General features: G+C 37.2%; 1 long non-coding RNA gene across 1 annotated transcript in view; it reads left to right on the top strand.

Annotated features, from left to right (window-relative positions):
* The window catches only part of LOC137228250 (uncharacterized), a 268,028-nt gene that overhangs the window by 119,957 nt on the left and 122,496 nt on the right, over positions 1-25,575 (top strand). Inside the window, exon 3 of the long non-coding RNA XR_010945227.1 lies at positions 21,132-21,187. This is a non-coding gene — a long non-coding RNA (uncharacterized lncRNA). The remainder of the gene's footprint in view (positions 1-21,131; positions 21,188-25,575) is intronic.

The raw sequence follows: 25,575 nt of genomic DNA on the forward strand, positions 1-25,575 counted from the left end.
ATATAGTTTAGGTCAACAAGAGAGAAATTTCAAGTATAAACTGAGTGAGAGAGAAACCAATAAAGAGAAATACTGCTTGCTAATTGGATTTCATTTATGTGAACACTAGGGAAAAATTACCTTTTTTTTTCTTTGAAGTTCTCTTTTAAAAGTTCCAGAAATACATAAAAACAAATTTGGTAATATTAAATTGAAGTTATATATAATATCCACATTTAGATGGTGATTATAAATTTCCTACAGTTGCTATAAAATCATTTCTTATAGATTTTTCACTGTAGTGTGTAATTCTATAAAATACTGTAATTTTTTAATGATGGGTTATTTTGGCTCCTTATAATTTTAAAAATTCTCTTTAATGGAATCAGTTGTTGGATTATAGAAATCTTTAGAACTTTACTTATTTTCTCATTATCCAAACTCTTCAGGAAATGTCATTTATATTCATTCTTAACTATTTATAAAAATAATCATGGGATTATAATTGTCTTAATAAAATTGCTCTAGTCTTAATTAAAATCTCTTCCAGGAAAGAGATTGTTTAGGACTATAAGCAATTTCTTCACAAGGGAAAGGACAGAAACTTGTTATATACTTATAAACTGGAAAATAGTGCTTGGGAGTAAATAACTTTGTTATTTTACTAATTTATGTTCCTAGATAATGTGATGACTGCTGCAGTTCATAATTAGCTTTTTAAGGAACACATGTGATAAATTCTCTAAAATACTGAAAATACCAAAAAACAATAATTTTCATTTTAGTTCTCAGAATGTCATTCTCATAACCACTTTACTCTTATTCTGTTTAAATGCACTTAATAACCATTTAGATATTGCCACTTCTATTCTGAATTACATTGCTATTTACTTTGATTTGCAGAAATATGAGTTTGTTATATCTGGAAGTGAATAGTTGTACAAATTCTAATCTTTCCCAGTGGTAATACAGACATCAGGTGATAGGACAGTGGTATTCAGCTATTAAGGTGAAGTTTGACTCTCGAAGGGCAGTTCATCAATACGTTTCTTGCAGTATTGCATTTTCTCCTTTGTGGTGAGAGAATTGTGTGCAAACCACACTTCTCTGTAGTATTTCTCTTCTCTGTCTCCTGTACTTTGCACGTGCTTTGACACCATCCTTCCCCCAAAGCCCAGCCCAGTGCCTGAATCATATGAAATGTCCAGTCATTTTGAATGGAGGGCTGTATAAAGAAAGGTGGAGTCTAGTAGCTCAAAGGTCTCTTGGCAAACCCTTTCTGTGGAGGGTGCACGTGACTTAGTACCGTTAAATTGCTGGTATAAGAAGTAGAGTGAGATTATGCAGTTGAATATTCAACGGATTCAAATCTAATAATTAATATCCAAGGTCAGGATTAAGAGAAATTCCTCCTTTATTAGAATCAGCTCTCAGACCTGGAGACCACGTCCTGCTCACCGTTGTGTTCAGCACCTTGCACAGTGAGTGCCTGGGACGTTCTGGTCCTAGATGAGTGTTTGTGGGAGGGAAGAAGGAGGTGAAGGGAACAGGTGGAGAAGGAAGGAAGGAGCCCCTGACATCAGCAGTCCCTTCTCAATTTCCTCTCCACCCCCAAACTCCTAACAACAACTAACCTGCTTCCTGTGTCCATGGATTTGTCTCTTCTGGACACTCCACATAAATGGAATTATACAATATGTAACCTTCTATGTCGGGCTTCTTTCACTGAGCAAAATACTTTCCAGGTTCAGCCAGATTGTAGCCTATATCATTTTTTTTATGACTGAATAACAGTCCATCAAATGGCTATGCAATGTTATTTTTATCTATAGTAAACATCAACTGATTGATATTTGGACTGTTTCCACTTTGCTGATATTAGGAGTCATGCTCTCAATATGAATTTACAAGACTTTGTATGGAAATACGTTTTCATTTCCTTTTGGTATACACTAAGAGTGCAATTGCCAGTTATATGGCAACTGTATGTTTGACTTTTTGAGGAATTTTCCAAAGTAGCTACGACATTTACATTCCCACTCGAAATGTACGGCAGTTCCAATTTCTCCACATCCTTGACGCATTTACTATGGTCTATCATTTTAAAAACTTTAACCACCCAAGAGGGTGTGAAGTGATATCTCATTGTGGTTTTGACTTGCATTTTCTTAATGATTAGTGATGTTGAGCATCTTTTCATCTGCCTATTGGTAATTTGTATATCCTCACTGGAGAAATGTTTATTCATTACCTTTTTTTACATTTTTTTGCAAGTGACTATCTAGTGCTCAGTACTATCTGTTGATGTCAGTCTATCCCCATTGAATGGCTTGACACATGCGTCAAGAATCTTACTATCATAAAATTGACCATGAATGTTTGAGTTTATTTTTGGATGCTAAATTCCACTGATCTCTCTTTCTTTCTTTCTGCCAGTACCACACCATATAGCTTCGATTGCTGTAACTTTGTAGTAGGTCTTGAAGTTGGGATTGTGAGTTCTCCAATATTGTTCTGGGAGTAAATAACTTTGTTATTTCCATATAAATTGGATTTCTATATAAATTGTAGGATTCACTTTTCAATTTATACCCAAAGGAAACTTAGAAATTTGATAGGGATTGCATAGAATCTGTAGATCAGTTTGGGGAAGTATTATTATCTTAACAATATTAAGTCTCCTAATCCAGGAAAATGAAAGTAATTCCACTTAACTTAGGTCACGTTTTAATTAATTTCAGTAATATTTTGTAGATTCCAGTGCACAAGTCCTGCACTTCTTTTAACTTTATTCCTAAGTATTTTACTCTTTTTGATCCTATTATAATTTTTTAAATTTCATTTTCAGATTGATTAGTATAAAAGAAACAAAATTAATTTTTTTCCATTGATTTTGTATCCCATACCTTGCCTAACTTGTCATTAATTTTTATAGAATTTTCTTTGGTGGGTTCCTGAGGATTTTCTCTATAAAAGTTCATTTCATTGCAAATAGAGATAGTTTTACTTCTCACTTTCCAGTCTGGATGCCTTTTATGCCCTTCTCTGTCGTGTAGTGGTCATTGTCAAGAGTGTATGCCTTTGTCTTATTTATGATCTCAAAGCAAAAGCTTTTAGTCTTCAACTCTTCCCATAATTAAATAGATTTTAACTGTGAGGTTTTTTATAGACAGCCTTTTTAAAGTTTAGGAAGTTCCTTTCTGTTTCTAGCTTGAGTTGTTTCATCGTAAAAGGAAGGTGGATTTTGTCAAAAAAATTTTTTTTCTGGATGTGTTAAGATTACCATGTGCCTTATGTCTTTTATTCTATTAATATGGTATATTGGATTGATCAACTTTACCAATTGAACCAATTTTGCATTCCTGGATAAGTCCTGATTAGATATGCTAGTTAATCATCTTTAAATGTTTGTCAGTTGGGTTTGGGAGTATTTTCTTGAGAACTGTTGTATGAGTATTCATAAAGGATATTGATTTGTAGCTTTCATTTCTTGTGCTGTCATTCTCTGGTTTTGACATCAGGAAAATACTGGGCTCCAAGAGCAAGTTTGAGAAGTGTGAATTCCTTTTGATTTTTTAAAAAGAAATTGAAATGGATTGGCTTCTTTAAATCCTTGGTGGAACTCTCACCAGTGAAGCCATATCGTCCTGGATAATTACTTGATTACAAATTACAGCTCTTTCCATGTTAAAGGCCCATTGGAATTTTCTATTTTTTCTTGAATCCATATTGGTAGTTTCTGTTTTTCTAGGGATTTGTTTATTTCATCAAAGTTATCTAATATACTCACATACAACTCACATACAACTGTTGATAGCATTTTCTTACAACTTTTTTTATAAGGTTGGTAGTAATGTTCCCTCTTTCATTTCTGATTATAATAATTTCAGTCTTCTCTCTTTTTTCTTTATTTGTCTAATAGTTTGCCAATTGTGTTCATTTTTCAAAGAACCAACTTAGCTTTTGTCAATATCTATGTTCTTCTATATTTCATATATTTCTGTTTTTTATTATTTCCTTCCTTCTGCTTGTGTTGTGTTTAGTGTGCCATTCTTTTTCCAGTTCTTTAGCTGAAAATTTGATTTTTTTGACATCTTTTTCTTTCTACTATAAGTGATTGTAACTATAAAATTCCATGTAAACATTGCTTTAGCTCCATCTCATAAATTTTGGTCTGTTTTCATTTTAATTTATCTTAAAGTATTTTCAAATTCCTCTTAATTTTTTCTTTAACCTATTTTATTTCAGAGTGTGTTATTTAATTTTCACATACTTATGAATGTCCAGAATTTTCTTCTGTTATTGATTTCTGTTTTCAGCCCATTATGGTAGGAGAACATAATTTGTATTACTTCAGTCCTTTGGAACTTATTAAGACTTGTTGTATGTCTTAACATGTACCTATCCCGGACAAAGTTTCAAGTGCACTAGAAAAGAACATGTATTCCGCTTTGTTGAGGAAAGTGTTCTAAAGCTGTAAGGTCTCTCATGTTAGGCACATATACTTTTATAAATTTTATGTTTTCTTGATTATTATAAAATGTCCTTTCACTCAGTAATTTTTGCCTTGAGGTCTATTTCAATAATAGCATAGATGCTTCAGTTCTCTTTTGGTTACTGTCTGCAAGATGTAACTTTTTCTGTGATTATAATTTCAATCTATTTTTATTTTTGAAATAAAGTGTCTCTTGTAAGTAGAATATAGTTAGGTCTTTTTTTTTTTTTTTCCCTTATGCTAGTCTCTACCTTTTGATTTTACCATATAAGTTTCTTTACTGGTTCTCCTTATTTATTCATTTGAATTCAAATCACCATCTACTGTCACTTCTTTTTATTTTATAGAAGGTAAAATGTTTCCAAATTATACCTTCTTTTTAACTTATTCCATAATAAAGAGAGCAAGTATATTGTTGCAGGAGACTGAGTTAGGTGAGTCTATAAATCTCTTTAATTTCTTCACGATAAAAATAAAATTTGAATAAAGATGCAGACCTACTAGAGAATGGACTTGAGCATATGGGGAGGGGGAAGGGTAAGCTGGGACAAAGTGAGAGAGTGGCATGGACATATATACACTACCAAACGTAAAATAGATAGCTAGTGGGAAGCAGCTGCAGAGCACAGGGCGATCAGCTCGGTGCTTTGTGGCCACCTAGAGGGGTGGGATAGGGAGTGTGGGAGGGAGGGAGATGCAAGAGGGAAGAGATATGGGGACATATGTATATGTATAAATGATTCACTTTGTTATAAAGCAGAAACTAACACACCATTGTAAAGCAATTATACTCCAATAAAGATGTTAAAAAATAAAAATAAAATAAAATTTGAATCTACTTTATTAACAAAAAAAGGATATGGGAAGAATCCCTAACTATGTCATATATCATCATATCATGATGTCAGAGCTGCCTCACTAAAGCTGCATGTATTATTCCATGTGGATGGTAGATGGAGGCCAGTCTGGCATCTGTAAAGACAGTTCACAGCCTCAGTAGCATCTACTGTGATATTTAGTAGCTCTGAAACTTCAGAGAATTCTCTGTTATTTCTTATTTTATTGAAGTATAGTTGATTTACAGTGTTGTGTTAATTTCTGCTGTATAGCAAAGTGATTCAGTTATACATTTTTTTGTATTCTTTTCCATTATGGTTTACCCCAGGATATTGAATATAGTTCTCCATGCTATAGCAGTAGGACCCGTCAGAATCCTCATGTGCACACTCTATTTTTTTCTAATGTAGTCTTTACAGAAAATAAATATCAGCTGTCCCCCTCCCCATGAAACCTCATTCTTTAACCCAGTCTGTCAAACAACATCTTGATCTTGGTCTACATGAAGTAGGTCTAAATATAAACATAATCAGTTGTGGGGCTTCGATCAATCCCATTTATTTTGTCAATGCCTTCTGAAATTATGGGATTCAAATTTAGACATTTTTCTGCACCATGTATTTTGGGATTTTGTTCAAATGGGATTAAGTTTGAATTGGGAGTTCAGTTTGTACACTTACATATACAAGACACCATTAATATAATCATATTAAATTAATCCTCATAAATTTGAAAAATATCTTTGTACTTTATTTAACATAGAAAACATGTATACATATTATTGAAATAAGCGCTTCATTGTGTATGTACATTTTAAGACTGCAAGAAATGCTTTCAGAAATATGGCTAAATGCTTGAAAATTTACTGTCAGTGAATTATGCATTAGAATACTTAATAAACTTTTTACAGAAATTTAAATGCATACACACAAACACACATATGTGCACAGCTATGTATTAAAGTGGTTTTTCCATTGTAAAAGATCTGATGCTTATTGTCTAAAAGATTCTCTGTACATTAATTTCTGGACTCCATGTTGCCTTCCAAAGCTTATAATTTTCTATTAGGAAGAAAGAAATATTTTAATATTCTTATGGCCATGCCAAATTGATTACTTTTTAAAAATAAGCTTTACTCTGTCCATTTAAAAACAATAAAGAAAAGCTTGCAATGCAGTGAGATAAAAATTAAATGGAAACTGTTCCATTAACAATTGCAGATGGATTAGAATGAAAAGTCTGTCATTTCAGTATTGACATAAAATGTGAAAAGAAACCAGTAGTATTTCTTCCATAATGACTATTGTATAAGCTGGTGAAAACAAATTGATTCTTATTACTGTTGTAGTGAAGAATGATTACTCCATTTGAATATCATCTAGATACTAGTTTAGGACCCCTTGTCTTCTGGAAATTTGTTTATACTTAGTTCAAATTCTAATTTTATTGACTATGAAACTGTGCTATTCTAAAATCAGACTTGTTTTCCAAGAGATTCTATTTATTAGAGATTTTATTATCCGTTTATTTTTTCAAATTTTCATTGACTCCTTGCATGTCTCCTCATATATATGTTTCTGTATCTGTATTGTTCAAGTAATCTGGAAGTAACCATTGTTTTTCCCAGTTTTCATAGTCAGAATTTATAATTTGTACATATACTTCATGGTTTGGGACATTGTGGTTAGAAGTCATATTGCATCACAAGTAATTTTCCAATATCTCTTCATTTCTACCTTTTTCTTTTTTTATTCATTTTCTTCTCTTTATTTTAGCATATCATAGTCAACAATTCATATTTGTGATTTTTTTTTTTGTAATTAACCACTGGTGAGTATGAACAAATAAACAGGTAATACTGGGTGTCTGGGAGGTGGGGAGAAGGCTTTAACATGAAATAAACTAAAGGAAAAAAAACCAATATGTATGAAGTAAACAGAGATTCAAGAAAGAAGAAAAAATTTTAAGCATTAGTATCACCAGAGAAAAAGAACATATTACAACAATGACACTATGACACATATTGAGAACAAAAAAGGTGCCTTGAAATTCTAAAATATAACAAAAGTAACACTTTCTAGAAAAGATTTGGAACATAAGGATAAGGGAATTTCTTAGAGAGTAGAACATAGGAGCAAAGAAGCTGGAAAGTAGAAAAAACTGTCATTGATGTTCTTCATGACAACAATGTTGGATTCTCTGTTAGATCACGATATCCTGTGACTTAGGTTTCGTTTCTGGAGAATTGTCCTTTTCTTTCCGTGATCCAGTGTCACTGTGGTTCTTCATGGTGTTTGATGGGCTCTCCCTCTGCCAGTGCATTCGGAGTAGCCAACACCTCTGTCCTTCAGGTAAAGCGTTTTTACCTGATTCTGACTAGAGGCTTTTTGTTTTACAATAGGTGGTGCTATAGCACACACGTTTCGCTTCCTCTCACCTGAGCTGACTGGTTATAGCCGAGAAGCAGCCATTTCCCGTTCCCCCATTTGCTAGAGGTGCCACTTGTACGCCCTTGCTGTCACTGCCTGTGGCTCTGAGGTCACTGCTGTCACCGGCATCACTGCCTGGGCCACAGGGAAGGTGGGCCCCTGCACTGCATCCCTGGTGATGGGCTTGTGGGCACTGCTGTTGTGGGATGGCAGGGGAAGGAAGCCAAGGTCATGGCTTCTGTGCCGTCTCCAGGGTTGTTGCGTTAGTGGGTACGCCATGTGGCAGGCGGGGGGCTGAGTCTAGCTACTTCACAACTGGAGGGGCAGGGCCATGGGCCCTGCTGTCACTGGTACCCGGTTCTCTGTGGCCATGAGTGCGGCAGGCTCAAGAGGCTGGGGTCGTGTGCACCACCTCCCCTACTGCACAGGGTTTGCTGGGGCTGCAGGGTCAGCCACCACTGCCAGGGGACAGGACATGGGGCCCTGCTGCCACCGTTCCCCCAGTCTGCATCCTCCATGGGTTCCAGCCCACCCACCTTGAGATGCACGGTGTGTGGGATTCTCCTGCATCTTGGTGTGTTGGGCAGGGGAACCTTTGCTGAGTGGTGGGTGTGTCGCTGGTTGTAGATTGAAGGGGAGAGGCTGAAACAATGTCTCACGTTGCCATGATACTGACAGCACTCAGGCGTAAGTTAAATGTGCCTTTGCAGAAATATTTGGGGAAAAAAGTTACCTGAGGAATAAAAACTATCATAAGAAGAAGAAAACATTATTTCTATTTTAACTATAAAATATATTGTTTAAAATGCATGCACAATAAAGTAGGACATGTGTGGGATATAACATGCGTAGTTTGTTGTTGTTGTTGTTGCTGTTGTTGTTTTGCGGTACGCGGGCCTCTCACTGCCGTGGCCTCTCCTGCTGCCGAGCACAGGCTCCGGACGCGCAGGCTCAGCGGCCATGGCTCACGGGCCTAGCCTCACGGGCCCAGCTGCTCCGCGGCACGTGGGATCTTCCCGGACCGGGGCACGAACCCGTGTCCCCTGCATCGGCAGGCGGACTCTCAACCACTGCGCCACCAGGGAAACCCAGCATGTGTAGTTTTGGTAACTCATTTAGTTGCACTAAAGTCCCTAGAAAGTTACAAACAATACATTTCCTGTCGTTTCTTTTGCCATTTAAAGTAATATATGAAAGGAAATTTAACAGATTTTTCCTCTTTTGATTCAAACCATTTAAAAAAATAATAAGAATCTTTCTTAAAAGTTAGCTTTGAAAATAAAAGTAGAAGTCCCTAACTACACTTAGTCATACTTGGCCCTTGTGTTTTGTATATATTTATATCTTTATTTTTATATGAAATACATATAATATGGATTTGAATACTGGATAATTTATAAGTAATTACAGAATTAAGAAAAATAAAATATCATACTACATGCCTACTATTTAGCATCAGAAATGTTCTAGCATAGAAAATATGTTACTTGTAATAGAATCCACTATTGATACCACAGCAATTAATAAGGATTTGACTCGTAGTCACTGTGATTACTAGGACTGAATAAGGTGCTTGCTTCAACGTGGAAAAATGCACCTGTAAAAGGGGAAACTATGCACGTCTTTATTTTTTTATGGAGGAGGCGGTGTTATAACACCTTGGTGCAACCTTACTTGAACTTACTTGTCATTCACACCAGATATTTTACAGTTGAGAGAGGACACACTGATGCAGTCACCATACAGTGAGGCATAGAGGTGGCCCAACTTCATTTTCCATCTTGTTACTTCTGTGTCTTGTGAATAGTTTTCTTATAACACAGGTAATATCGGTAAGGAAACAACAACAAAAAATTCCCACTATGTAAAGATAACCAAAGTTAAGACATGGTGGAAAATTTTTTATATAGTTACATGGCTTTTTAAAAAAGTTATAGGATTAAAAAAAAGAAGTTATAGGATTAGGTGGATGTATCCTTTTGCATTTCTTTTCATATTCTTTACGGGGGAAAGGGGTCTTTATTTGTACATTTCCCTGCCTGCTGTGTCACAACCACATAGAGTGCAAAGCTGTCTAATAGAGATATTTTAAATCTGGCTTTTTGGATTACTCAGGGGGAAGCGTAGATTATATTTACTAAAGCAGAGTGGAAGAATATTGCCTATGCTGTTAACTCTTCAACAGTGCTAAATTATCTCCTGAATTATCAGACAAAAGAAATACTGATAAACCATTGGAATGGTGACTCTCAACCTGAAATAAGATTTAGACCCACTTGCTGAGCTTTTAAAATTACAGGAGCTGATGAGTCACATTAAACTGATTAAAGCAGGGTTTGGGCACATGCTTCTTAAAAATTTTTTTTATTTTATTGGAGTCTAGTTGATTTACAGTGTTTTGTTAGTTTCAGGTGTACAGCAAAGTGATTCTGTTATACATATATTCATTCTTTTTTAGATTCTTTTCTCATATAGATTATCACAGAATATTGAGTAGAGTTCCCTGTACTATATAGTAGGTCATCGTTGGTTATGTCTTATGTATAGTACTGTGTGTGTGTTCATTCCAAGCTCTTGATTTATCCCTCCCCGCGCTCCACGTTTCCCCTTTGGTAAGTTTGTTTTCGATTTCTGTAAGTCTGTTTCTGTTTTGTAAATAAGTTCATTTGTATGATTTTTAAATTAGATTCCACATGTGAGTGATATCATATGATATTTGTCTTTGTCTGACTTCCTTCACTCAGTATGATCATCTCTAGGTCCATCCATGTGGCTGCATATGGCATTATTTCATTCTTTTTTATGGATGAATGATATTCCATGGTATATATGTACCACATCTTCTTTATCCATTCATCTGTGGATGGACACTTAGGTTGCTTCCATTACCTGGCTATTGTAAATAGAGCTGCAGTGAACGCTGGGGTGCATGTATCTTTGAGGATTATGGTTTTCTCCAGATATATGCCCAGGAGTGGGATTGGTGGATCATATCATAGTTCTATATTTACTTTTTAAAGGAACTTCCATACTGTTCTCCATAGTGTTTGTATCAATTTACATTTCCACCAACAGTGTAGGAGGGTTCCCTTTTCTCCACACCCTCTCCAGCATTTATTGTTTTGGACTTTTTGATGATGGCCATTCTGACCAGTGCGAGGTGATACCTCATCGTAGTTTTGATTTGCATTTCTCTGATAGTGATGTTGAGCATCTTTTCATGTGCTTTTTGGCCATCTGTATGTCTTCTTTGGAAAATTGTCTATTTAGATCTTCTCCACGTTTTTTGATTGGGTTGTTTGTTTTTTTCTTTTGATGTAGAGCTGCATCAGCTGTTTGTATATTTTGGAGATTAACCCGTTGTCGGTTGCTTCATTTGCAAATATTTTCTCCCATTCTGTGGGTTGTCTTTTCACTTTGTTTATGGTTTCCTTTGCTGTGTAAAAGTTTTAAGTTTAATTTTAGGCCTCATTGTTTATTTTTGTTTTTATTTTCATTACTCTAGGAGGTGGATCAAAAAAGATCTTGCTATGATTTATTTTTTATTTTTTTAACATCTTTATTGGGGTATAATTGCTTTACAATGGTGTGTTAGTGTCTGCTTTATAACAAAGTGAATCAGTTAGACATATACATATATCCCCATATCTCTTCCCTCTTGTGTCTCCCTCCCTCCCACCTTCCCTATCCCACCCTTCTAGCTGGTCACAAAGCGCCGAACTGATCTCCCTGTGCTATGCGGCTGCTTCCCACTAGCTAGCTATTTTACATTTGGTAGTGTATATATGTCCATATATACAATACCACTCTCTCACTTTGTCCCAGCTTACCCTTCCCCCTCCCCATGTCCTCAAGTCCATTCTCTAGTAGGTCTGCGTCTTTATTCCCGTCTTACCCCTAGGTTCTTCATGTCAAAGGGTGTTCTGCCTGTGTTTTCCTCTAGGAGTTTTATAGTGTCTGGCCTTATATTTAGGTATCTAATGCATTTTGAGTTTATTTTTGTGTATGGTGTTAGGGAGTGTTCTAATTTCATTCTTTTACCTGTAGCTGTCCAGTTTTCCCAGCACCACTTACTGAAGAGGCTGTCTTTTCTCCATTGTATATTCTTGCCTCCTTTGTCATAGATCAGGTGACCATAGGCAAGCACATGCATGTTAATATCAGTGGTCAGAAAGATGGGCACACATAGCACAGTTTATGTACAAGTTAACTGGTTAGGATTTGAGAAGAAAATACAGCATCTAATTTTAATTATTGCATCTCAGACTTTTAAAATCTCTTTTTTGATTCATATTTTAAATGCACACACACACAGTATTTGAAAATGTTACTCAAATCCTTAGTTGTTTATTCAAATTATATAAATGAATTGGTGTGCATATATTGGTGTTTCACAGAGAAGTTTTCAGGGATGTGATATCCATACTGCAACAAAATTAGAGATCACTAGTGTAAGAGCTCCGTAGATGCTTCTGTCATGTAGAGTGTTAGGTAAGAACTACAGTCTGTGAGTGTAGTTATAACATTAAGAAAGTACATCGTGGTCCTATGTGTGTAGGCATGTCTACATCATGACTCTGTTAATCAGTTTCTTTGCAAGCAACAAATTACATTATCATAGTATTTAATTTATCACAACAGTGAACCTAATAAATCTCATTTTCTTACAATTTTTTGCTTTTTTGTCTGATTAATTGAGGTGTATCATATAGATTATATAATCTGTGGGCTAATCTCTGTTTTTAAAATGTTATTTACATATTTTTAAAGAAAGAGTGTTTGCTATTTTCTGCATGCAGTTTCTGAGAATGACAATGATTTAGTTGATACTTATTAACTTGAGAAATTATGCTTTGAATTCCATATGATATATACGTAAGAGAAGGCCTGTTGCTAAAAAAAAATGTAGATTTGGATAATTTTATAGCAATTCAATAATGCAAGTGAGAAAAGCTAGAAAAGTCAAATAAGTTATAAAATCATGCATTAAGGGGTAAAGAGATATGTGCAGAAGGAAGAAGTTCTAAGGGGATTAAGATGCTAGTAATTGTAGACACTTTGAGAGGGAACCTGAGGATACGCTTTGTACCTGGAACATTGACTGAACGTCATTATGAGCTGGTGTCTGAGGGATCAGGTGTGGCCCCAGCAGAAGGTTATCACTGGGGACAGAGCAATCAGAGAATTGGTGGTTGGTCAGGGCCCGAGTTACAAACTTGGACAGTTGAATAGTTGAGAGACCTAAGCACACAGATAGTCTTCCTTGAAGACAACTGCCAAACATGAAGCTACACGCGTAAAAACGAAACAGCAAAATTGAAAAGCAGAGTACAGTTCCCCCATGTTTTTATTGGTAGGAAAAACAAACAAAGAAAAAGAATCTCCAGACTCTCAGTTGGAAGTCCTGTTGGGCTGTAGGATCTGGGGCAAATAGGGAGTAGATTAAATTTTCAAAAACAGCAATTGAGTCTCAATTCAGATCAGCCTGTTGGCGGATTGGATAAAGGTGGCCAGCCATTTCTGGCTGCAGAGGAAGGGTGCTTATTACCTGATGGAGGGTAACATTATCTGAAGTTTCTACAACTTTGTGTTAAGGATGTTCAGTATTAAATCAAATAGTATTTGCTATTTTCACAGATGAAGACAAATGATAAGTAATGAAGAGGGAAAAAACCCAGAGAATAAAAGAACACCTGATGTGATTCAGATGTTAGAGCAGACGAGGACTTTAAATAACCAGGATTAATATGTTTAAGAGAATGGAGCATAATAGGAACAATTAAAACTGAAAATCAGACTTCTAAAATAATGAAATATATATTCTAGAACTGAAAGATGAAATAGAAATTAATCCCTCAATTGGTAGGCTCCACAGAAATTTGTACACTAAAACGAATGGTCAAGTAGAATGCAGTTCAGTAGAAATTACTCAAAATGAAGCAGAGACGTAGGAAAGAAAAAAAAATAATGGAAAGGGCATAAGAGACATGTGTGACATAGTCAGATTACATGTACAACTGGAATTTCATAAAGAGAGTAGAGATTATGCCAAAAGGAAAATTTGAAGAGCTATGGCTGATAATTTTACAAAAATTATCAAAGATGTTGCTATTAGTTTAAATATCTAAGTGAAATCCAAACAGGATAAATATGAAGAAAACCAAGTTACGTCTATCATCTTTGAGCTGTAGAAACTAGAGACAAAGAGAGCAGATTTGAAGAAAAATGATTCCCAGCAGCTCGAGAACAAAAAAGCATTACCTTGAACGGAGATACAGTGAGACTGACCAATGTAAGCTGGAAGGAAATGAAATGGATATGCCAAAGCGCCCAAAACAGAACAAATGAACAAACAAAAACTGTCCACCTAGAGCTTTAAACCCAGTGAAAACTTCCTCCAAATATGAAGATGTCATGACGTTATCAGATGTATGGTTACTACAGAGTACATCACAAATGCAGCTACACAGGAAGTATCCAAGAGGGTTCTTCAGGCAGAACTATAAGATGAAATGAAGGGCACAGAATGATTAGAAGTAGAAGTTTTTTTAAAATTGACATTCCTTGAAAACACTAGCCAGAGGAAATCTGGTATAGCTGTACAGGCATCAGACAATATTGTCTTTCAGGGAATAAGCCTTACTAGAGATAAAGAGGGATGTGTCATAAGAATAAAAGTGTCAAAATACTGGGACACTCTCTTATTTCTAAATCTGTATGTACCAAATAACTTCATTTCAAAATACTATAAGCAAAAGTAGTCACAATTAAAAAGAGAAATAGGGCTTCGCTGGTGGCGCAGCGGTTGAGAGTCCGCCTGCCGATGCAGGGGACACGGGTTCGTGTCCCGGTCCGGGAAGATCCCACATGCCGCGGAGCAGCTGGGCCCGTGAGCCATGGCTGCTGGGCCCGCGCGTCTGGAGCCTGTGCTCCGCAACGGGAGAGGCCACAACGTGACAGGCCAGCATACCGCAAAAAAAAAAAAAAAAAAAACCCAAAAAAAGAGAAATAGAAAATCTACAAATATGGTGAGAGGCACTGTGTCTGTCTAAATTGCTGATAAATAAGAAGCAGAAAGAATGTTCTGTAAGCATTTAGAAAATCTGAACAGCATAATTAACAAACTTGACCTAATAGATATATAATAGGTCATAGCATATATAGATGATAAAGAATACTACCTGATGATGACAGAATTCACATTCTTTCAAATGCACAGAAAACATTTATCAAAAGTGATTATCAAAGAAAGCCTGGACAGTTTTTAAAAGGATTTGAATTATTCAGGATATGTATACTGACTTCACTGAAATTAAGCTAGAAATTAATTAAATAACAATAACTAGATAGTCCATAACTGCCTGGAAATTAATTAAAACACTTGTAACTAATATAGAGGTTAAAGGAAAGAAATACAAAAGAAAATATACATTATATTTTCATTTAAATAATAAATGAAAGCAATCAAAACATCTGGAATTCAGCAAAATATACTCAAAGGGAAATTTGTCATACATGTTGGGGAAAAAGTAGATGCCAATGATGTATTCTCATATTTCAAGCACATAGAAAAAGTGGCATATCAATCTCCCCCCAAAAAAGAAAATATTAACAAAAAAGGCATAATTGATTAAAAAGTAAACATACAATAAAGTAAATCACAAAGACAAAAGCTTAAGTGATGAAAAAATAAAATTTTAAAACAAAATAAATCTAGTTAATCTTATCACAGAAGACAGAGAGAGAAAAACACATTATTATCTGTTATAAAGAAAAAAATGACTACAGGTCTAAGATATTTAAAGTATAAGATTGAAATTTTTCAGAATAAGTTTATTGGAAGAAATAAAATTACTGAATAATTGCAACTTGAAATAAACCTGACAAAAAGTAAAATCTGAATAGTTTAGTTGCCATTAAAATGTTTAATCTTTTATGAAATATATTTCCACAAAGAAAATCTCAGGTATCAGTGTCTTCACCCATGACCTTTCCAAATCTTACACAGAAATTATTGACGTGCTAAACAAATGAAAGCATTTGGTTATACATGTAACTGATTAGTTTTGTTGAAAATCTACTTATGATAAAATTGTCTTGGGGGTGGTGTATAAGACAAGTGAGAAGTGCAGTAAGCAGTGTTTGTTGACATCAGCTCCATGGAGCCCCGAGGGTACATGTGCAGTGACCTGGGGAGGATGGCCTCGCTTGGCAGTCCTGGTGCCCTGGCCGGATGGCCTGATTTGATGCTCAGTTCACAGATGCTGAGGTGTAATGATACGGTGGGGTCCAAGTGGGTTGATTAAATCTGGAACAAGCGTGATGGGATGGCAACCAATAGCGAGAGTTTTGCAAAACCCCTTCCTTACACGGACGTCCTGGCTCAATTAATCATACGTGATTTTGAGTAAGTGTGTATAGGAAGTAAAATCAAAAGGGCCGGATTTATTTTCAGTGAAAAAGCGGATTGGATTTCTCACCATCTGGGTTTTCTAGCTCTTGCTTCTATAGGACTAAGTGGGGTTCACAGACCCTAGACCTTCCTGCAGCGAGCGAGAGATTTAATGGAGCAATTCCTGTCAAGGTGATCTATTTCTGATATCATTTTCCCTTTCAGACCCTTTTTTGACTTCCGGCCTCGGAGAGGTTTGAATGTCCTGACAGATAAACGAAGCAATTTCGGCATTTTTTAGACTTTTAGGCTTTTCTAGGCTTTTGATGGGTTCGCTAAAGGAGATAAAATGGCTTTCTGGCAGAATACCACCATGAAAGGCGGGTTAGACAAAATCTTGCAGGAAGGGACATAGAATGCAGAGAGGGAAAACCAAAGACAAACTTTCCTTGCATTTCACCCAAGACCAGGCCTGCATGCTAGTAGCGATAATAGGAACCCTAAAGCTGGTCACCTAAATATTGGGTTGTATTGTGTACGCTGTGCCTGAATGCATCGCCTGTAGGACCCACCTACGTGGATGGAGCTAAGGAAAAGCCAAAGGAAGAGCAGGGGATTAAACACTGCGGAAAAATCAAGTATTTTAGTGATGAAACACAATAGACACTCATTCCCTTGTCTCCTCTTCCATCACGTCCAGGGATGCAAAACCTCTGAAATGTTATTTTGCCTGTATCTGTTTAGCTTTACAGTAAGAATGCCAATTATTTTTTCTTATGTCCCTAAAAGATAAACGTGTTGATTTTCACTCATTCTCCTGAGTTTCTGATAGAAATTAAAATATTGCAGAAAATTAACTAAATCTTAGGGAGTTTACACAGAATGAAGGAACCCATTCGTTCACTTATTCAAAATTATTAAATGTACTATAGCGGACAATATTCCAGACTATGAAGAGAAACCACCAAACAGAACACGACTCTTTACACACTGGAGAGATGATAGTAGAGAGAGATTTGTTGGTTGGTCTGGGATGGGTTATACAAGAACAGTGGTGGCCCAAGGAAAGAGTCCCTTTTTCCTTGATGACAAAGTTAGCAGAGAAAGTGAGGGCGTAAAAAAAATGGGAGCTTTATTATCAAACAGATCTGTATTTGATCCCTTTCCCTGTAATTCTGGGTAAATTGTTTCCAGTCTGTACAAAAATATAATGATATGTCCATTAGGTAAAATTGTAATGACAGTTTAGAAAACGTATATGAAATATCTCACATGGAGTTAGCTCCCATAAAAAGGAGTCACTAGAATAGGGATAGAAATGGGGGATTTCTGTCCCCTAATTTCAGTATTTTGGCAGCTGGATATCAAGTGCATCAAACCTGTGTACCCTCCACCTTTTATACACTGTGATCCTTGAAGAAAATGTAAGATTGCTTATATTTATATCTTTTTAAATGTTATATGTATTTTATTTTATTTTTAATTTTATATTGGAGTACAGTTGATTAACAATGTTGTGTTAGTTTCAGGTGTACAGCTTTTCTGTAGAACATTTTGCCACTATCCCCAAATTGCTTGAGCTATCACTACTGAAGAATCCAAAATGCAAACTTTAAAGTTAGCAAGATATCTTGTCTAACATTTTCATTGTGTCGATGACGATAGAAAAAAAATCCAAGTGTCGTGACTCTCATTGTCTTTGTGTGTGTTACGACCAACAGACCCCTTTGCATCAGGTATGGGATAGAATTAGCTGTGTGAATAGAGCATTGCTGCGTTGGCCTTAGGGGATTATATTTATGATACAGGCCTAATCATTTTTATATTCTAACCGATTGTTTTAATTGACTAGTTAGTCCCATTTGTCTCATAATTTGATTTAAATTCCTAACACAGGTGAAGTGGATTGTGGTTTCTGTTTCATTTGTAAATGGTGAATGCCAAAATATTATTAATCCACAGACCAAATAAATTATATCACTTTGTGCTTACAGCTCTTGGGACAAAACAATACAAGCTTGGCTTGGTGGCCAATCTCGGTCTTGCCGAGTGTTAGGAAGTTACACCTCGCTGATGAGAAAGTCTCTGATTAAAGGGAAGCAGCTTGCCTTTACCCACCGAACGCAGATGCGTTAGCTCATTACTGCTGCTGTAAAAACCACCACAGCGTGGGTTAACCCAGCACGCATTTATTATCTTCCAGAGTCTCCAGTTCGGGGGGTTTGCGGGGCAGTGTTTGTTCCCTCTGGACACTCTAGGGGTCTGCGTCCTGCCTTTTCCTGCATGTCTTGGCTCGAGATCCCTCCTCTCCCCAGAGCAGCACTGCAGCATCTTCACACCCTCACCTCTGCTTCCACTGTCCCAGATATCTGATTGTGCCTAAGTCTCCAAGATCAGATACTTTCTAGTTTCTGAGGTCGTCTAAAAATCCAAATAATGTCAACACGGCTTCTCCTGAACGAAGTATTACTCATTTATATGACAACATCCTTACCTTATTTGTATAGACCTATTTCCTAAAAGAAAGACTTCATTAAGTTAAAATAATGATGCCGTGTGACAGTTCTTTACATCACTATAATTAAGTAGCATGGAAGGCTCTTTCAAAAGACCGTGGAGCACCCTGCACCACACACACACACACACAGACACACACACACACACACACACACACACACACACACAAATATACTGAGGGCTGGTGGCAGTAATGTCTGGAGATAGAGCAGAGGCTGAGCCATGCAGGGTAGGGAGGATGAATTGGCTGCGGGGGGATGGAAGACGCACGGCTGACGGTCCAGGTGATGAGCAGGAAGGCGCAGGATCAACGGTTTGAGCAACAGACTTTAGAATAAATAGTTGAACAAAAATCAAGATGAACTATATGCTAAGAAAACAAAAGAGGAAACTTTCAGAATCAAATATGCCACAGATGCGATGTCCTTTTACTCTCTGTGAAGATGTCTGTGGTCAATGCCATGACCATATATAGGTCTTGACTGTCTTCTCCTTACAGTACCACGGTGGCTTCTTTCCACCCATAAGTATGGTCAGTGTTCTTAGTCATACAAGAGCCCTGGGTGGCAGTACGATCCACACAGAGGCCCACTGTGTGATCTCTTATGGTTAGCTCTGGACAGGATTTCTCCTCAGGATCCTGGATAAAAATAAGTGTTTGGATGAGCTCTTTTTAAAACATTTAATCATCCCAATGTTTTCACCATGGTTTCTCACTTATAATAGATATATACGAGTTTTGTCTTACCTTACGATTTTATCCTGTCTGCTTACCATTTTAACCAGACTACTATCAGAGAACTAGCTAACCCATTAAAATAAAACTTTCTTAATTTTGACACAACATGTAAAGGGCCTGGAGAACCTCATGTAATTCGATGCATCCCAGACTTCTTCTGGTAAAGAGCTACTGGAAAAAGCAGCCTTTGTCTGTGGAAATATAAATGAAAACAACACAATTTACACATTTCTGTAAGAAATGGATATCTGTGTTGGCATTAAAATGCTAACATGGACCAAAATGTACTATGTTGATGATTAAAATTTAACAAACTCGTGGATTAAATTTGGTGTAAGTTATTGCTATGTATTTGTAGTGACTATATTCTTCCATAGCATTCAAAATGCATTAGCTAACTAATGCTTTCATTCCTTTTGGTGCTTTTTGGAATTGTGATTATAGCGTTTCACGGGTATGGGCTCTCGAGTTGTTTTAATTTTCTACAGCTTTTCAGTACATGTGTTATGACTGTGTTTGTATCTTTGTTGAGCAAATTAACTATTCATTATACACAAAAAAATATGGATTTTTGTACGTTTAAAATTAGAAAAAATGATCAAAACATGAACCTCAAGTAGCCTATTAAAACATAATTTAATTCACAAACATTTTAAATTTTAGGGTATTTGTAAAGCCAATTGCAGTTGCCCTCAGAGAGCAGATTATTGTGTCTGATAATTTTGTCCTCACCTCAGTTCAAGTAAGTTAAACAATTTGGTGAAATATTTCTTTAATAGTTTGCAATGAGGCCAGGAATAAATGCCTACATACGTCATCAGCTGTCTGCTCTGTACACGTCACTGTGCCAGTGCTGCAGTGATACCAGTACAGTGACCCTTCTCAAGATCCCCCAAGCTGATGGGAACCTATGCAATGAAATCTAGCCATGTGACGTCACCTCCCACCATCACACAGAGGTGAACATTGATAAGGAGCATAGTTAAGTTTGGTGAGGATTTAGTGAAGTGAGAACAAATTTTAAGAATGGAATCAGAAAAGGCTTTGTGAAGGAGGAATTTTGTTGTGTCTTAAGGATGGTTAGATCTGCATAAATAGGGATGGAAATTAGTGGAGGACGCATACCAATTTTGAGAAAGTACATAATCAAAGTAATTAATGTGGAACTTTTTGGAGCACGTATGGGTAGCAATAAACAATCGAGAATAAGAAAATGGGACATGAGGTGGACAAAAGTAAGCATATGTAGAATCAGTACACACTAGTTACATAAAAATAGCAGCCTAAAATATTTAAGAATTAACCAAAGGAATAAATATTCGGATTTTTTAAAATGCATATATAAAAATCATTTTAACTCCTCAAATGTTGTGATATATATATATTATTGACTTTTGAGAGTTTGATGGATTTTATTAACATATTCCAATGTATATTGTTAAATGACATTAAATGCATAATGTTTGTTCTCTTACAAAATACACCCAACTTAATATTTACCAATTATAAACTTAGTAATGTTTTAATTTGTAATTACCTTGTGATTTTTTTACAATAAAAATCACATATTTACTGATGAGCTCCCATGTCTCAGATCCTGGAATGAGCTCTTGGGTGGGGATGAGAACAAGATCCCCCCGGTAGGTCCTAGGCACCAGCTGGAATTGTGCCTATGACTCCAGAAACCCCCCTTTCCCGTTTGTATACATATAAGAATAAAGTTGTGTTTTTCTTTTATTTTAGGCTAACATCCCTGAAACTGGATAATAATTTTGAGGATGAAACCTTCTGTGACAAAGGTAATTGTCTGTTTCACTTATTATTGATAAGAAACTGATGCAGATGAAAAAAAAATTCCAGTAGGTTATTGGGGTCCACGTGTGCAACGGTTAAATATCCCACAAGTGGCATTTCCCATACACCACATAAAATTGATGTGTTTTCTGATTCAGTCCTCAAATTGTGGGTCTAACACACTGTTGACTAAGGAATATCACTCAAAGATGCTATCGAATTAGAATTTCCATGGTCCAGGAAGACGGCAGTGTATTTGAGTCCATTTTGGGGACTCACGTGTATGTCTTGTATGTTTGGTGATCTTTGAAGCTTTGGAAAGAGAATATACCTCCAGACTTTTCATAAAACATGTCCAGCTGTCTTCACTGTTCTTGTCTGTTAACCTAGATGTGTGTGTGTGTGTGTGTGTGTGTGTGTGTGTGTGTGTGTGTGTCTCGACAGGCAAAGGTCAGTCTCTCCTGGAAAAGTCCCAGTAATTGCAGGAGTGAAAAGGTGAAGGGGTGGACATCTGTGCAAGGATGCAAGAGTGTTAGCAAATTAGATCCGTGGGGTACCTATCCTCCAGCTGATATTTAGCACACCGTTATACGGCTCAATCCTGCCCATCTCAAGGTGTAAGGACGTGCATCTTGGTCAGGCCCTTTGCCCCAGTGTAGACCTGGGATTCCCCAGAGGCCCACTTTAGGCTCTTGTTAGTATGCTGATCTCTCTGCTGGGGTGTCAGACTCAGAGAAACAATCACACTCCACAGTTGATGGTCTCTGCTTCAGTCTGATGCATGGATGGTTTCACGTCTGTCCTGTTTCCACATACTATTGAAAGACTTCATCCTTTATGAAACATTTGCTGACCACACGACCCTCATTTATACAGACCTAACCACTCTTCTCTTTTCTGCCTCTCAGGATTCTAAATGTTATCATCCTGCTACATTTTGTAGACTTTATGCAGTTAATGGTTCTCCCTTCTATTGGGTTGTGCACTGGAAAATTCAGAAATTTTGCTTTAGTAACCTCTGTAGCTCTGTACCTGGGACAGACTAAATTAATGGATAAATATGTGGTTTATGGAGGTATAAAATATTCTGGTCACAAAATACTTTTGCTTTCAACACTCTTTCAGAAGTCTTGTGTCCCCATATATCCATGTGGGCCTGATGACACTCCCATTGTTGCTAGTATGTTAGTCCATAAGGGCAGAGTTTCCTTTTCTTGAGGCCATAAGCTATATCTTATACAATGCCATACATACTTCATAATGATTCACATAAAGCTTTTCACATCGTAGCTGCAAAGTAAATATTTGTTGATTATTTGGCCCCCAAATCTATAAGAAATGTTAGTATTAAATGGAGGAAATGTACTCCCCATCTCTCTACTTTCACTAATTGGAAGAGGAGATTCCCAAACTAATACCAGTCCAGTCTTGGTAAAGCTTGGCGATAAAGCTGCCAGAGAATTTGAAGCACTGTAGGTCCCAATTCTTGAGAATTTACCTTGCAGGACAACCCATTCAGAATCATATATAAGAACCGTTCTCCTTTTTTAATAGTAAATTTCTATAATTTCTTTGCTAAATTCTCCTTGAAATAGTGTGTGTGTTTAAATTAACGTTTGGGTATGGCAGTGATTTTCTGGCCTAGGTCATTAATGCAGGTGATGACACATCTTCTCATTGGATGTGAAACCATGACTACAGACACCTGTAAGTGTAGAATTTCTCCTTTACTGGGATAAGCACTTGACAGTTGCTTTGAATCCAGAAATCAAACTTTGCTTTAGACGTTGTATTTTCAGTTCTCTTGAGTTATTTCTCATCCTTTACTGCTTCCATCTTGGTATGTTATCATTTAAACTTGCTTGCATTTTTAATTCCTGTCAGTAAACTTCAGGGAAAGAAGACTGAATATTACTTGTGTGTTCATAGTTTGGGAAGAAAGACTACTCAACAATATTCAAGTATTCATTCATTCAGTAAACATCCGTGCTTATTGGCGACATGCTGCAAATTGCCAAGAAAACATGGCTCCTGGCCCCAGGTGCTCGAAACCTGCCGGGATTCAGACAATTAAAAATTTCTTTCAAGACTTTGCATCAGGAGTTAGATTGAGCAGATGCTAGAACAACTCCTGTCTGAATCCACCTTCCTTCCCCTTAGAAGACACACACACACACACACACACAAATATATAAATACACTCAAAAGCAAGATTGTTGTCCACAACAATAAAGAAAGCAAGAGCAACACGCTGTGTAACTCACTAAGGAACTGGAAATACAGAGAGACCTTAGGGTGCGTGGAGCTTTGATGCTTATTTACTGGAGTGATTTTGCATCCAGGGGCCATGTGGAGAGGAGCTTGAAGTGGGCTTCAGGTGGGAAGCAGGAAACCACGATGGACCTGATGACCTCTGTCTACCCTGTCAGAGCCATCGCCTGATTGAGCCAAGGCTGTGAGGAGAAATATCAATACAGTCATCCACAGAGAAACTAGAATTTTGAGACAGTGTTGCAAGTATGTCCAAAGGCAAACTAGCCGTGCCACACCAAGTCAGCCTTGGTTTCATACACGTGGTTTCTGTGCTTGACCATCCAGGTTGCATAGAGAGCGAAGCTCCTCGTTCCCAAAGAGAGAGGGATGGACCTCTCACGAGTTCCCTAGTGATTATTTCAATGCCAGTCATTATTGCTGGAGAGCTTTTCTTTTTTCACAATAAGTCTTCTTTCTGCTTGGAACAGAGAGATGTCTTCCTAAGAGGGTCAGTCTCTTGGACGATGATTGACGGCCTTAGTTATCCTTTTTCCTCAAACAGGAGGAGGACACAGTCTGGATGGGGCGGGGCAGGTGTTGCCTGAGATGACAGTTTCCTTCATGCCGTTCCTTGTTCCTGCGCCAGGGCTGAGGCGGGAGCGGCATAAACGGGTGCACCTCTCACAGACAGTCTCTGAGGCACTATTTTTAAGTTAGGAAGATTGGAGCTCCTAAGAACAACTTACCTTAATTTCCTCAAACTCCTTACCCCGAGTTCTTTGCGAATTTGTATTGAAGTTATGTTATTTTTTTATCATTTTAAAGCAAAGCTATATTTATGATATCTATCCATTGTGAAGCGTGTACATCCCTATCAGAGACAGAAGACGTTATTATTAAGACATGAGCCGAGGCTCACTCTTGCATATCATGAACAGAGCAGGCATTAAGTAAATCACCTTTGTGACTGAAGGTAACGTACAGTGAGGAAAAGTCAGAATTGAGTAGAGCGTGGGCTTTGTCTATTTTTGCACTGGTAAGTCTCTCATACTTAGAACGATGCCTGGCACAGAGTAAGCACTCGATAAACACTGTGGAAAGAAGGAAGGAAGGAGGAGAAAAAGAAGGAAGTGGGGGATTGGCTGGAACTGAGCCTCTGAACCTCCCGTGTATTCATGATGAGCTTCCTGTGAGGTTTGTTTCATGGTCTGTTTCTTCATGGACACTTGATGCTGTTGCTTGTCAACATGTGTATGGAGCACGTGTGAGAGGGTCACGTACAGATTTCACGAGGGGCGGCTTGGAGATAATGACTTGTGGCTGCAGTAATGAGAGGTAATGTCAGCGCTCCCCACGTGGAGTCTGGTGACAGGAATTAAATTACCGCGTGTCAGTCTCTCCGGGAGCAGGAAGGTTAACTTGGCCTGAACTGCATCCCACCCCTGCATCCACTTCATAATGGCCCTGCCGCAGGACGCTTAGGAGATAAATTAACTGAATTGTGATAGAAAAAGAGCTTGTGATGATGCCAGAAAGTGAGACGATCCGTAGGATATTAATACTCCAAGAAATTCATCTTGACTCTAAGCAGAAAATAATTTTGAATTAAACTTTGTAGGAATGATCTTCATGAAAAGTATTTGGGGGATAAAACTGATTTTCTCTCCTGTTTCCTCAATGCTTAATGGTGGTTGCACAGGCTTAGATTCTTTATATAGAGATCATATCGGCTGTTCCCAAATAATTAGTGCTTATATTTTTGGGAAGAATAAAGTTCAGGAAAATGGTAACTTAACGCTAGACAATTTTTTCCCTTATATTGGCTTGGATTTCTCCTATAAAATACTTAATGTCTCTCTGTTAAATTTACCGGTGATGTTTTAAGAAACAATGTTGCTTTTTCAGTCACGGCTAGGTCAGGAGGAGACCATTTTCCAGAACATAGATAAAACTCATAAAAAGGTGCCACGGTTGTCAGGTTATTTTCCTGACAAACTGTGCAGCAGTTTGATTGAATTTCTTACCCTTTTACGTGATTAGATGCTAAAATTCGGTGGGAGACTTCAAGCCTCCTTCCTGGACAACAGTCGCTAACGTAACCTGCCAGCTAGGATGTGGGGAAGGGGATCACAGGCCCACA

The sequence above is a fragment of the Pseudorca crassidens genome, chromosome 7 (assembly GCF_039906515.1).
Source record: "Pseudorca crassidens isolate mPseCra1 chromosome 7, mPseCra1.hap1, whole genome shotgun sequence".
NCBI classification, from domain to species: domain Eukaryota; kingdom Metazoa; phylum Chordata; class Mammalia; order Artiodactyla; family Delphinidae; genus Pseudorca; species Pseudorca crassidens.